This window comes from Sycon ciliatum, chromosome 9 (assembly GCF_964019385.1).
Source record: "Sycon ciliatum chromosome 9, ocSycCili1.1, whole genome shotgun sequence".
NCBI classification, from domain to species: Eukaryota; Metazoa; Porifera; class Calcarea; order Leucosolenida; family Sycettidae; genus Sycon; species Sycon ciliatum.
This window is the reverse complement of record NC_088651.1, coordinates 3640271-3654548: the sequence shown is the minus strand read 5'-3', so window position 1 is coordinate 3654548 and position 14278 is coordinate 3640271.

Here is a 14278-nt window from a genome sequence, read left to right as displayed (position 1 = left end):
CTGCCCCCACCCGGACTCGAACCAGGGACCCAATATGAATACACTGTTTAATAATCCAACTTTGATCAAAAAAAGGTTTTCGAACAGGAAATCGATCCGTAGTTCTTGCGCTCACATGCAGATGGCTCCATCTTGCATCACTCTATTCCAAAATTTTGGTTGGTGATTTATTGTGGCCGGTTGGTACCTAGCGGCGAAATCAGTGAAATTTAATCGCCAACGAAAATAAGTTGACTAACACTCATAACAGTATTCGGGTACATTTTAGTGTACGATTTTACACTCGCCACAATTAGTTGCACATGCATTGTCACATTGCACCTCACGTTCTACCATTCTATCTTTGATGAATGGCGCATCATATACTCACCGGTGTATATTATTATTATTCTATCGTGTACCAGTGTAATAATTAGCCTGGAGATGGACACACTTCACGTACGAACTAGCACGCCGGGGGTCCCACCCTGAAGTTGTGTTAGGGTTAGGTCTCGGATCGCTGAATGTCTCAGTGGCCTGTCAGTTTTTTGCCCTATTATCGCACTTTCTGACCGTTTATCATCTTGTTACAGTCGTGGATAGTTGCTGCATAACTCGTTCTCATGTGCTTCTTCTCTTTGTTACATTAAATACTGGCTCAGCATCCGAGTTTAAACTTTCAAATTCAGTGCCACTTTCTTATGAGTTAGCCATCCATCTAGCTATCTCCACAGACAGCAGAACGAGCAGTTGCGGTTTCGTAACTCCGAGTTTCACGAACTTAATCGATCATCAGACGAAAAATAGTATCTGTCTAGCTAGCTATCTACTCAATGCTGCATCTGTTTCGGCCATCTACAGGTAGTTTACCAGCCCGAACTACCAGGCATGGCACAACTTGGCACGAATATAGAGCTTCCCGCGCAAGTAGGCGATCATTAGACGACAGCTCTATAAACTTTTCTACGTACTTGCTCACACGACTTTTAACCGTGTTCAATTCGATATGCATGAACATGTACCAAGATTAGTGCATTTGCTCGCATCCAATGTTTCGCTGCACCCCACCCCATTCTGCCGTGGAGCTCCCGTAATGTGCTGGCTTCGTCCGAGCTCCTCATGACCCATGCCCGAAGAGTTCCATCTGCCATCATGAATTTCCTCTTCGTGTACATTATTATTGTACTGCAAAGGGTTTTCCCGAGGTGGTATCGACCAGAAGCCTGGTAACGCACACCAAATCGGCCTTTCGTACTTCAGCTGTTCACGTGCATTGTCGTCACCCTCTAGGGATCGGCGGATTCTGCTCGAAAAGCAGTGAAATTGCCAGAACCATACAAACCTTATGGCGGGCAATTCCTCGAATTCTGCTCCATTTCTTTATCCACATACCAAACATGCATGAAACGTACCAGAAAAAGTACCGAATTCTGCCAATTTTTCTGCCGGCAGAATCCGCCGGACCCTATCACCCTCCTTGTATGTGGCTGCCATAAGGCAGCACCGGTAATGCAAGTACAGTGTACAGTAAAACCTGTAACTAAAGACCACTGTGACTAGCGACCAGCCTGGTACTACAGACCACTGTGACTAGCGACCAGCCTGGTACTACAGACCACTGTGACTAGCGACCAGCCTGGTACTACAGACCACTGTGACTAGGGACCAGCCTGGTACTACAGACCACTGTGACTAGCGACCAGCCTGGTACTACAGACCACTGTGACTAGCGACCAGCCTGGTACTACAGACCACTGTGACTAGCGACCAGCCTGGTACTACAGACCACTGTGACTAGGGACTAGCCTGGTACTACAGACCACTGTGACTAGGGACTAGCCTGGTACTACAGACCACTGTGACTAGCGACCATCCTGGTACTATATACCACTGTGACTAGCGACCAGTCTGGTACTACAAACCACTGTGACTAGCGGCCAGCCTGGTACTAAAAACCACTGTGATTAGCGACCTGCCTGGTACTACAGACCGCTTTGCCAGGCACGCATGGTCTCACACTCATAATGATTATGGCGGTGCGGTACAAACCTCGAACTAAGGACCACCTGCCACTAATGAGCGCTTTCTCTGGCCCCAAGGTGTGGTCGTTAGTCACAGGTTTTACTAACTAGATTTCAGTGGGATCAGTGCAGCCAACCACTCTGGGTTCGGCTGATGAAAAGAACAGGGTCCAGGCATCTAGCTGTCCTGACGTCGATGTATAAGTTATGTATTTCTGATTGAAGATCTGAACTTTAAAAATTAAAACTTTTAAGGGTTTAAGGGTAGGTAGATACATGATCAACACAAAATACAAGAGGTAGAGCGGAAGCTGTTTTGCGACTCCCTGTTTCACCTAGTCACGATCATCAGGCAACGTAAATAGCAAAATTACCTTGATGTGACCTCAAACTCTTTCCTTTTTCACATTACTGAAGTATCCTTGTGCCGTACAATTCCTACACCACACCCGAGACTACTTCGAGTAACATTTCGCCATTTAAGGAGGGAATCCGACAACTAAAATCATTCTAACTCGTCTTTTGATTTTATGGATAGATCATCCAAAGCGGTCCACTTTCGCAAAGCACCTGGGCGTCTTGACCGCATTCTCGGTCTGCGACGCAGCAGCGGCCGACGTTCAGCCGATTGATCGTCCTCTGATGACGATGATGACAATGTTGCTGAACATGATGATGATGACGCTGATGACGACGACGACTTGTCCGCGTCTGAAACCTCTCTAAGGGATAAATTATCCAGAGTGGTCCACTTCCGCAAAGACCCCAGGGGTGGAGGACGAGATTTCGGCCTGCGACCCAGCGTCGTCCGATTTGCAGCCCCTTCCTCGTCCTCTGATGACGATGATGTCTCGCCGGTGGCGGTCCGAACAACAGCCGGTTTTTTCCGGCGAGTGAGCGTACCACTGCTTGGATACGTTCCATCTTCCCACTTGTCAGTGCGACAGGTGCCCTTTTTGCCATCGCGCAGCATGTTGTCCTCGGAAGCATAGCCTCGACCCTCGCTCGTATCCTGCGGCAGCTCGCCAGCAGAGGCCCAGCGACGGATCTGTGGTGTCTTAGTATACTTATGCCATGCACGGGCGCGTTTCTTCTGCCGTTCGCGTAATCGGAGACCTCGCTTTCGTTCCGCCTCCTCCTTGTCCATAACGGCCAGAACCTCCATCATGTAGTTTAGTTTTCTGACTCCTTGCTTCCTTTTATACTCCTCCGAAGCAGCCTTGCAAGCAGGCCTTTTGCGAACCTCCTTGCCAAACAATGCGTTCGTTTTGGGAGGTATGGCACCAGCCAGAAGATGATGGGTGTGGACTTCCTCAAACCCTACTTTCCTCATTAACCTTTTATCTTTGTGCATCTCCGTCCTAAGTTCCGCCGCACGCTGTATGGCTGCACGATCCTCGCGTGTCATGTGTGTGAATAACATTTCGTCAGGCAGCAGGTGAGGCTTCGGGATATCGCGAAGCTCCATAAATCGATCCATGGCTGAAGAAAATTAGACCACTTACAGTGAGTGCAAATACCTTGAAATGTCGCCTATCCCAGGTGACTCGCTGCACATGCATGCATCGAACATTTCCCGTTTTCAGGTTTTGCGGATCCTGTGCATCTGTTCCTCAGCCTGGCTCACAGATTTCGCAGATTTCGCAGATTTCGCAGAGTACAGATTTCGCAGAGTACTGCAGTGGAGTACAGTAATGTCGATTGTACCGAATTGGAACATACGAGTGTGAATACTATACTAACTGGACATGTACGCGCGTGGAAGGCATGTTTTGAACCCCTGGCACTGAGCTGGGTTCCTAACACGAAATGACATAGCAACGTATCTTTTTTTACTTTACTGCGTCTCTCCATCCTTGTTAGTTTGCTTTTACTATCGACCAATTTTCATGGTGGAAACATCTTCGATAGCATACCTGCCAAGCATCCCGATTTTGCCGGGACCGTTCCAATATCGAGAGTGCTAAAAGACACCCAAACGTGCATTGTCGCACGCCTCACAGCTACATTTGCGCACATTTTCAAACCTAGGTATACCAATGTCCCGATCTCAGGTTTGCAAAGGTTGGCAGGTACGCAGTAGGTCCCAACCTCTGCTGTATCTGTTGAAGAAATCACATTGACGAGACGCCGAACTGTGGCTCGGTTGATGATGATGATACACGATTATACCGTCTCATGAGGACGCTCAGGCATTAACCGATATCTTTTCTCTGAGACAATGTCACGGAGTGGGCGTTCGGACGAACAGGACAAAGTTACCACCAGGTTCCACCAGCCACAGAATTGACGAGTTCTACCAAAACCATTCACGGTTCGCGTCAGTTTCCCTCATCCGTAGGAACGCCACCACCCTCTATCGATCAAGGTCCAAGAGTAAATCAGCCTGTGGCCACCCATTACCCAACCGTTCACACGACATCATACGTCACATGCCCAATATTTATGTTGCGGAGTCGAACCATTCGGCGAGCTTGCCAGATCGCTTCCCATTTCAGTGTGAAGCAAGCACGTTAAGACACACGATCATCAAGTCTCCCAGAAGCAATCTTCCATTATCTTGTTGTTTGTAGCACAACACATAGCACTCGGATCGTATGCATCTCTTTTTCTGCATTCTGTTTTCTGCTCCGGGTCAGAGCTTTTGCATAGCATTGCAGTGGAATACAGTCATGTGGATTGTACCGATGAGGAACATAATATGCGTTTGACACGAAACTCGCGTGGCAGACAATATGCTTCGTCGGACGCCTTAGATAATGACTAAGTAGTTCCACACTACGTACGTTTCGCCGTGTTGTTAGTGACGGCTAATCAGGTGTGCAAAACTTTAACTCGGATACTGAGCCAGTAATAAATGTAAAAGGAGTTAATAATACCGATATGCTCATACAAAATTTGGTTTCACTTCCCCACGTGGTGTGAGCATAACAACATAAATATAATACTTCGTGCATATCCTAGATAGACTATGTCGAACCCACCGGCTGACAAAGCACATGAAATACAGTGTTGGACAAATATACTGACACTTTAACATGGGTAGACATCTGGGTCTACATTTCTGTAGTAGAGTCCGCGCGGTCGGAGGGGCACTCCTCATCTGGGCTGGCACTTGGTAGCTTGCGTGATAATTGACCGCGTTTGCGGCGGGGATGGTACTTTTTTTGCTTTTTTGGTTAAGCGGATAAGCCTTCCAAGCCTCATAGTCAAATGATCCCGGGGAGGCTTCTGCGGCTTCGGCTGTTGGATTACTGCGCCGCTCCAAAACGCCCTCCATTGGAAACTTGTCGCGCATGAACCCGACATTATGCCCCTGGATACTCGTATCGCTGACAGGTGTTCTCTCGTAATACTGATCGATCTTGGCTTTCTTTATGGCATTTCGTGGCCGGGGTTTAGGGACCTTGGCCTCTATGATGCTCTGAGTCTTTGCGGCTGCTTCTTCGTGCAACTTCTGATAATTATTGTTCGCAGACCGCTTGGCATGGAGGGCTTTCTCTAACATTCTTGAGGAATACTGAACCCTTCTTTGAAGGAATTACTCCTTCGGGGCGCATCAAGCTCGACTCGCATACCATGTCGCAACCAGACTGGCTCCGATATCTTCGGACGCCTCCAATCCAGTGTCTCTCCTTCTTGGCCGCCTTCTGACCTGTCTTAGCCGTCTATTCTGTCGCTTCCAGAGTAGGTTTGCAAAGCTAAAGCTCACCTTCAACCCTTATTTGAAGATGAGGGTTCACTCACTTCCGTAGACAACAAAAACCGTCCATACTGATAACAAAAAAGAACGATCAAATTGAGAACGACACAATTGAGAAAAATAAAAATATTTTTTCATACCATGCCCATGAAGTCGAGACCCCAGGTTGGCGGCGCTGCCTACACCTCACGACCGACATCACATTCCGAATACTGAACGACTCGACTAGCCTTACAACATTCGAGTGACTGGACACGGAACGATGGCAGAACGCCTGGTGTTCAGGCCACAAATATACCATAGATTTCACACATACATGGATTTCATATATTTTACAAAATTGTTTTATTTGTTTGTTATCACTATACGTGGTGTGAGTACATCAACAAAAACATCAGGATCTGTGTATATGCTAGACTCCATGCAATGAACTATTGGACAACTACATGTATGGACACGTAGACGTTACATGTGTCTCTGGAGTTCACGCGGTCAGAAGGGCCATTATTCTCATCTGGGCTGACACTTGGTTGCTTGCGTGGTTAACGACCGCGATTGCGGTGGGAAGGAATCTTCTTTGCTTATGGAAAAAAGCCTTCCAGGGATCATAGTCAAATGAACCCTAGGAGGCTTCTGCGGCTTAGGCTACTGGTTTACTGCGCCGCTCCAAAACGCCCTCCCTTGGAAACGTGTCGCACGTCGACCCGACCTTAACCCCCTTGATACTCTTGTCGCTGCCAGGTATCCTCTGGTAATACAGCTCGATCTTGGCTTCCTTCATCGCTTTGGCTTTCTTTATCGCTTTCGGTGTCCGGGGTGTAAGGACCTTGGCATCTATGATGCTCTGGGCCTTTGCGGCTGCTTCTTCCTGCAATTTCTGATATTCTTCGCAGACCGCTTTGCATCTAGGGGTGTCCCTTACACTCTTGGCGAATACTGCACCCTTCTTGCAAGGCATTACTCCTTCCGCGCGCAACAAGCTCGACTCGCACACCATGTCGCAGCCAGACTGGGCCCGAATCCTTCGGACGCCGCAAATCCGTTGTCTCTCCTTCTTGGCCTTCTTCTGGACCGCCTTGGCCCTCTCTGTCTCTTTCAGAGTAGGGTTGCGGAACTCAAGCTCACCCTCATCTCCTTTTTGGAGATGAGGCTTCACTTCCTTCTGTAGACAACGAATACGGTCCATACTGATAAAAAATATGCAACACTATATTTCAATGGAAAATTATATGACTGACATGTAAGCGCAGCAGGACGATAGCAAGTCATTTCCGTTGCAGGTAGACAACAGTGGAGGCCGAAGAGAAAGTGCGCTCTTGATTTTTATACCCGTGTCCTGCATATGCTCAGCGGATCAGGCTATACTATCATCTCTCGCGTACTCGAGCGGTACTCATCGCTTGCGGCAAAGATATTACATGAGGAAAACAATTCCTGATAACCTACTATAGTCGTATGAAAAGTGAAGATACATAAAAACGTATGCGGTATATAGACTCTATACACTTTACACCAAAGTTGCTGTTGTTTGTTTGTTTGTTTACTAATATTATTATTATTGCAAATAACGCTGAATAATTACAGATTTATGAAAACAAACATTTGCCAAATGTTGTTGTTGTTGTTGTTGTTTATTTATTTTACATCGCATGGCAAACGGGCAGTTCTGCCCAATATTATGGACGCGATGACAACCAGTAAGAAGAGTCAGAAATGAAGGGAAAAATAAATGAAAATAAAAATACGAAAATGGAAGTAGCAATGAGGGGAGGCAGGGTCAAGACGAGCAAAACTGCTCAATAGATCCGAAGTGCACACATTCCGATTTCCGAATACTGAACGACTCGACTAGCCTTACAACATTCGAGTGACTGGACACGGAACGATGGCAGAACGCCTGGTGTTCAGGCCACAAATATACCATAGATTTCACACATACATGGATTTCACACACTTGAGAGGGACGAAAAGCGTTTCTTCTGTAACTCTGAGTTTCACGGTTTTAACCGATCATCAGACAGCAACTATACATGGATTTCATATATTTTACAAAATTGTTTTATTTGTTTGTTATCACTATACGTGGTGTGAGTACATCAACAAAAACATCAGGCTCTGTGCATATGCTAGACTCCATGCAATGAACTATTGGACAACTACATGTATGGACACGTAGACGTTACATGTGTCTCTGGAGTTCACGCGGTCAGAAGGGCCATTCTTCTCATCTGGGCTGACACTTGGTTGCTTGCGTGGTTAACGACCGCGATTGCGATGGGAAGGAATCTTTTTTGCTTATGGAAAAAAGCCTTCCAGGGATCATAGTCAAATGAACCCTAGGAGGCTTCTGCGGCTTAGGCTACTGGTTTACTGCGCCGCTCCAAAACGCCCTCCCTTGGAAATGTGTCGCACGTCGACCCGACCTTAACCCCCTTGATACTCTTGTCGCTGCCAGGTGTCCTCTGGTAATACAGCTCGATCTTGGCTTCCTTCATCGCTTTGGCTTCCTTTATCGCTTTCGGTGCCCGGGGTGTAAGGACCTTGGCATCTATGATGCTCTGCGCCTTTGCGGCTGCTTCTTCCTGCAATTTCTGATCTTCTTCGCAGACCGCTTTGCATCTAGGGGTGTCCCTTACACTCTTGGCGAATACTGCACCCTTCTTGCAAGGCATTACTCCTTCCGCGCGCAACAAGCTCGACTCGCATACCATGTCGCAGCCAGACTGGGCCCGAATCCTTCGGACGCCGCCAATCCGTTGTCTCTCCTTCTTAGGCTTCTTCAGGACCGCCTTGGCCCTCTCTGTCTCTTTCAGAGTAGGGTTGCGGAACTCAAGCTCACCCTCATCTCCTTTTTGGAGATGAGGCTTCACTTCCTTCTGTAGACAACGAATACGGTCCATACTGATAAAAAATATGCAACACTATATTTCAATGGAAAATTATATGACTGACATGTAAGCGCGGTCTCTAGACTCTATACACTTTACACCAAAGTTGCTATTGTTTGTTTGTTTGTTTACTAATATTAATATTATTATTGCAAATAGCGCTGAATAATTACAGATTTATGAAAATAAACATTTGCCAAATGTTGTTGTTGTTGTTGTTTATTTATTTTACATCGCATGGCAAACGGGCAGTTCTGCCCAATATTATGGACGCGATGACAACCAGTAAGAAGAGTCAGAAATGAAGGGAAAAATAAATGAAAATAAAAATACGAAAATGGAAGTAGCAATGAGGGGAGGCAGGGTCAAGACGAGCAAAACTGCTCAATAGATCCGAAGTGCACACATTCCGATTCCGAATACTGAACGACTCGACTAGCCTTACAACATTCGAGTGACTGGACACGGAACGATGGCAGAACGCCTGGTGTTCAGGCCACAAATATACCATAGATTTCACACATACATGGATTTCATATATTTTACAAAATTGTTTTATTTGTTTGTTATCACTATACGTGGTGTGAGTACATCAACAAAAACATCAGGCTCTGTGCATATGCTAGACTCAATGAAATGAACTATTGGACAACTACATGTATGGACACGTAGACGTTACATGTGTCTCTGGAGTTCACGCGGTCAGAAGGGCCATTATTCTCATCTGGGCTGACACTTGGTTGCTTGCGTGGTTAACGACCGCAATTGCGGTGGGAAGGAATCTTTTTTGCTTATGGAAAAAAGCCTTCCAGGGATCATAGTCAAATGAACCCTAGGAGGCTTCTGTGGCTTAGGCTACTGGTTTACTGCGCCGCTCCAAAACGCCCTCCCTTGGAAACGTGTCGCACGTCAACCCGACCTTAACCCCCTTGATACTCTTGTCGCTGCCAGGTGTCCTCTGGTAATACAGCTCGATCTTGGCTTCCTTCATCGCTTTGGCTTCCTTTATCGCTTTCGGTGCCCGGGGTGTAAGGACCTTGGCATCTATGATGCTCTGCGCCTTTGCGGCTGCTTCTTCCTGCAATTTCTGATATTCTTCGCAGACCGCTTTGCATCTAGGGGTGTCCCTTACACTCTTGGCGAATACTGCACCCTTCTTGCAAGGCATTACTCCTTCCGCGCGCAACAAGCTCGACTCGCATACCATGTCGCAGCCAGACTGGGCCCGAATCCTTCGGACGCCGCCAATCCGTTGTCTCTCCTTCTTAGCCTTCTTCAGGACCGCCTTGGCCCTCTCTGTCTCTTTCAGAGTAGGGTTGCGGAACTCAAGCTCACCCTCATCTCCTTTTTGGAGATGAGGCTTCACTTCCTTCTGTAGACAACGAATACGGTCCATACTGATAAAAAATATGCAACACTATAATTTCAATGGAAAATTATATGACTGACATGTAAGCGCGGTCTCTAGACTCTATACACTTTACACCAAAGTTGCTGTTGTTTGTTTGTTTGTTTACTAATATTAATATTATTATTGCAAATAACGCTGAATAATTACAGATTTATGAAAACAAACATTTACCAAATGTTGTTGTTGTTGTTGTTTATTTATTTTACATCGCATGGCAAACGGGCAGTTCTGCCCAATATTATGGACGCGATGACAACCAGTAAGAAGAGTCAGAAATGAAGGGAAAAATAAATGAAAATAAAAATACAAAAATGGAAGTAGCAATGAGGGGAGGCAGGGTCAAGACGAGCAAAACTGCTCAATAGATCCGAAGTGCACACATTCCGATTTCCGAATACTGAACGACTCGACTAGCCTTACAACATTCGAGTGACTGGACACGGAACGATGGCAGAACGCCTGGTGTTCAGGCCACAAATATACCATAGATTTCACACATACATGGATTTCATATATTTTACAAAATTGTTTTATTTGTTTGTTATCACTATACGTGGTGTGAGTACATCAACAAAAACATCAGGCTCTGTGCATATGCTAGACTCCATGCAATGAACTATTGGACAACTACATGTATGGACACGTAGACGTTACATGTGTCTCTGGAGTTCACGCGGTCAGAAGGGCCATTATTCTCATCTGGGCTGACACTTGGTTGCTTGCGTGGTTAACGACCGCGATTGCGGTGGGAAGGAATCTTTTTTGCTTATGGAAAAAAGCCTTCCAGGGATCATAGTCAAATGAACCCTAGGAGGCTTCTGCGGCTTAGGCTACTGGTTTACTGCGCCGCTCCAAAACGCCCTCCCTTGGAAACGTGTCGCACGTCGACCCGACCTTAACCCCCTTGATACTCTTGTCGCTGCCAGGTATCCTCTGGTAATACAGCTCGATCTTGGCTTCCTTCATCGCTTTGGCTTTCTTTATCGCTTTCGATGTCCGGGGTGTAAGGACCTTGGCATCTATGATGCTCTGGGCCTTTGCGGCTGCTTCTTCCTGCAATTTCTGATATTCTTCGCAGACCGCTTTGCATCTAGGGGTGTCCCTTACACTCTTGGCGAATACTGCACCCTTCTTGCAAGGCATTACTCCTTCCGCGCGCAACAAGCTCGACTCGCACACCATGTCGCAGCCAGACTGGGCCCGAATCCTTCGGACGCCGCAAATCCGTTGTCTCTCCTTCTTGGCCTTCTTCTGGACCGCCTTGGCCCTCTCTGTCTCTTTCAGAGTAGGGTTGCGGAACTCAAGCTCACCCTCATCTCCTTTTTGGAGATGAGGCTTCACTTCCTTCTGTAGACAACGAATACGGTCCATACTGATAAAAAATATGCAACACTATATTTCAATGGAAAATTATATGACTGACATGTAAGCGCAGCAGGACGATAGCAAGTCATTTCCGTTGCAGGTAGACAACAGTGGAGGCCGAAGAGAAAGTGCGCTCTTGATTTTTATACCCGTGTCCTGCATATGCTCAGCGCATCAGGCTATACTATCATCTCTCGCGTACTCGAGCGGTACTCATCGCTTGCGGCAAAGATATTACATGAGGAAAACAATTCCTGATAACCTACTATAGTCGTATGAAAAGTGAAGATACATAAAAACGTATGCGGTATATAGACTCTATACACTTTACACCAAAGTTGCTGTTGTTTGTTTGTTTGTTTACTAATATTATTATTATTGCAAATAACGCTGAATAATTACAGATTTATGTTAACAAACATTTGCCAAATGTTGTTGTTGTTTATTTATTTTACATCGCATTGCAAACGGGCAGTTCTGCCCAATATTATGAAAGCGATGACAACCAGTAAAAAGAGTCAGAAATGAAGAGAAAATAAATGAAAATAAAAATACGAAAATGGAAGTAGCAATGAGGGGAGGCAGGGTCAAGACGAGCAGAAAAAATGGATCTCAAATTTACAAGTCGGGTCATCGTAACATGATTCTATCGAGCCTCATCAGCATGTTACGAAAGCCATTACATTTAACCGAAGTAAAATACGCGTTGCATGCGCTTGAATTCACGGACAGATACTATGGACTTCATACAGTCGGGCAGGCCATTCCAGAGTCGGCAGCTGGCTAGAAGCGGTCGACATGCGCCAGAAGCACTGTGGGCCAGGGGGAGGGGAAGGTTGCGTCCCAATTGACCTCGAGTGGTCATGCCTGTCGGCGGGCCTTGCAATACAATCCGGGAGGACAACAGCTCACCGACGATTCCAGAACGGATTCTAAATGTCAGGAGTCGGAGCTTGCATTCCCCTCGTTCCAGCACTGGGCAGACACCCAGCCTGGTATACAGGGGAAGAGTGTGGGCCAATGGGTGCTCATCGGCCACGCAACGGATGCAACGTTTATCCAGTTTGGCTACTGTGTCCCGCTGCTCAGCGGACAGTCCTGGGAGAAACGCATTCGACGAATATAGAATATCCGGTATGACAAGGGCAGAGTAATACAGCATCGCCTGCCGCACTGTTAGGCAGTGCCGGATCTGGCGGAGGATCCGCAGCTTCATAGCCGTGCTTCGGACGATAGAGGTGACTTGCGGTGACCAGCGAAGATTTTCGTCCAGAGTGACTCCGAGGTAGCGAGCCGTACTGGTCTGGGCAAGAGGCGTGCCAGTGCAAGTAATGTGGAGGTCGAGGTGTGCCTGCCGTTCAGCTTTGATTGCAAGCACTTGCGTCTTTCCGGTGTTGAGGATAAGCCCTTTTGCATCGAGTAGCCTGGCGACAGCCGACACTGCTGCGAAAGGGTGATGTTGATGGCGTGAGCGCTAGCGTGGCTCAGGTACAGCATGATGTCGTCCGCGAACATTAGTGTACGCACCGGGTCAGCTACTGATGCGACACATCTCGTGTAGATCGCGAATAATGGAAGGAAGAATGAAGAACTAACGGGAATGAGGCGCATATACGCATGCAACTGCAGAATAGGCGAAACAGAATAATTATATCAAGTTGCGTGGTGTGTTGCTTCGCTGCTTCGAATTGTTGTCAGACCGCATTGTCATGTTATTAACTGGCCTCGTCATCGTCCTGTAACAGTCGGTACTCTTTGTTGCCGCGGGACTTAGCTTGTGCCCATTTTCGCTGCGCTCACCTTCCCCTCTTCGGTCCTACGTAACCATGAACCTTCTAAGTTAGAAGGCTGTTGGTTTGCGCACTGACGATGTGTTAGAGCTAGGTCTCGGGTCGCTGAATGTCTCAGTAGCCTGTCACTTTTGTGCCATAGTATCGCACTTTCTGACCGTTTATCATCTTGTTACAGTCGTGGATAGTTGCTGCATAACTCGTTCTCATGTGTTTCTTCTCTTTTTTATATTTCACAATCATACAACGTTTCGGCAAATTGTCTTCATCAGGTTCACAATGATGTGTGGTTTCAAACCAGCTAACTCCCAGTCAGTAAGAGCTGGGTGGAAGGAGCAGCGCGATATGAATTCAGCAAATAGCGCTAGTAGCGATTATCAGTGGATGGAACAACATGGTACAGCTGAGGTAAAAACAAAAAAGAAACAAAAAACACATTGTTCAGCGCCAATTTTCATGATAATCAGACAATATTAAAGCTAGTGGCGATATAAATTACAGCAATGACCACCCAGCGTTAGTTCACAGCCTCACTCAATTTTCTGCTAGCCATGTCGCCTTCCCTAGCTAGGATTGATACTGCGCAAATGCCTGTTTCTCATGTGGTCACACCAAGGCTTGTCACGAGTCCTTCGACGTGCTTCTCCATTATGTTATTATTATTACATTAATAATAGCTATGAAAAGCAGGGAGTAGTAAAATACTATTTTACTACTCCCTGATGAAAAGTATGAATGCCGCAGACATCACCACGCAACATGACAATTTGTTCAAGGTTTGGTTTTGTGTGTTTCCAAAATCGATTTTCACGCTCTCGATTTTGGAAACACACAAAACCAAACCTTGAACAAATTGTCATGTTGCGTGGTGATGTCTGCGGCATTTATAATTTTCATACTTGAAGTAGCTATTAGTAAACTTTTATCTCCACGTAGATTATTTATTATTATTAGGAAATTTGAGGCCACATGCCACGTACTGCTCTTTTCTCTCCGAAACTCAACACTTGCAAGCTAGATATGAAAGAAAGAAAAAATCATCAGTCACACCACCGGGACACGAACCAGGGACCTTGCTATTCGCGAGCAATGCTCTAACCAACTGAGCTACAGTATGACTC